We start from the raw sequence: 1,873 nt of genomic DNA on the forward strand, positions 1-1,873 counted from the left end.
TCTGCTCCTGAATCAGCTGGGTGGGTCTTGCCTCTAGCCTCTTTGCAGGGAGTTCTGCTGAAGAGATCCCTGCTGGGCCTGCACTGTGGGTCGAATGAGGATCCGCTGGCCCCGGGTCATCTCATTCACTCACAGGGCCTGTGCTCTGGGTCTGTTCAGGATCCCGCGGCCCCGGTCATCTCACTCACTCACCAGGCCTGCGCTGTCAGGCTTAAGGATCTTGATAAGGAGTTTGGGCTTCACGCGATACAGAAGTTACATTTCTTGTTATATTGGTCTTGCTTTATCTTGGTCTGCCAAACACAAGGTCTTGAGTTCGATCTCTGGTACCAACACAAAAAGCCTCCTCCCTAATAACAAACCAAGAGATGCAGACAACTTTCAAATCCATGAGGCTATGCCAGTTACTCTTCTCTCGTTGCTGGGTCAAATACCTCACACCCAAAATGAAAGAAGGAAAAGTTTATTTAGCTCACAGTTACTGGAGATTTCAGTCCATACTCAGCTGGCTTCAAGGCAGAGTGACACATGACAGAGAGCAACCTTTCCTGCTGGCAGCAAAGAGCAGAGCTTTTCTTTACTTTTTAAAGCATATTTTTCTTAAGTGTTTGAATAGATCAGTAATAACTGCTTTAAAGTTTGGAGTTTTTTATGTATTTAGCACAGGGTGTACAGGGTCTTACTATTAGATTGGACTCATAGTGATTCTCCTGTTTTCACCTCAGAAGCGCTGGGATTACAGGTGCATGCCACCGTGCCCAGTCTCAATCATGGTCTCAGCACGCCCCAGGGGCAGGGCCAACACAGCATGCTGGGAATCGAGCCTGTGGGGTTTTTTGAGAGAGGGTCTCACTATGTGGTTCAGGCTGGCCTTAAACTCACTATGTAACCAGGCTGGCTTCAACCTGATGGCAAACCTCCTGTCTTGGCTTCCAGAGTGCTGGGATTACAGGCATGTGCCACCAGGCCCAGCAAGAGCCTCTGTTTTTAAGACTTGCTATCTGGGCTGTCTCATGGTCAATTCCTGCTGATTGCTCTCTTCTTCCCTGTCTCTAGGCCCCACTTTGTTGTATGTCACATGCTGTTGATTATGCACTGGACTTGTGGATAATGCGTTGTGGAGATTCTGACTTTCTACATCTTCCCCTGAAAAATGTTGCCTTTTGTTCTAGCACACAGTTTAATTACAGGAGAATCACTTTGAATGCGAACTACCAAACATTTTCTATAAAGGCCCAGGTAGTAAATATTTTAGGATTTATAGACTACAGACTTTATGGTCTCTGCCGCGACCATCCCACTCTGTGGTTGAAACACAAAGGCAGTCACAGGCCATGTGTGAGTATGGCTGTGGCTATTGACCACAGCAGTGGGTACTGCCATTTCCCAGCAGAACTTTTTTTTTTTAAGCACTCATTTACATATTTTATTTGGAAGTGTTTGCACCAGTACAGTGAAACTAAACTTTCGAGAGAATAGATGTCATTAGTTTAGATATCATCAGTTTGTTATAAAAGAGACATGGAAATAATGTACATGATGAAAGACAGCAGAACCTCAGAGGAATGGGCAGCACTGTGTGACGCCACTTCAACGGTGATTCACTTCACTCTACGTATTTTCCAAGAATGTCATCTTCTCTAAGTAAGAAATAATCTTTGTTATCTAGAACTACTTTGGTGCCTCCGTATTCTGGAAGAAGAACTTTATCTCCGACTTTCACACTAACTGGTGGGGTCTCTCCACTCTTTCCCTCAGAGCCGGAGCCCACAGCTACCACAGTTGCCTGTAGTACTTTGCCTTAAGATTTTTTTGGAAGCATAATGCCTCCTTTGGTGCCAGTTTTGGCTGTGCTCCTTTCAACCAATATGCA

The sequence above is a fragment of the Octodon degus genome, unplaced genomic scaffold (assembly GCF_000260255.1).
Source record: "Octodon degus isolate 3935 unplaced genomic scaffold, OctDeg1.0 scaffold00005, whole genome shotgun sequence".
Lineage (NCBI taxonomy): Eukaryota > Metazoa > Chordata > Mammalia > Rodentia > Octodontidae > Octodon > Octodon degus.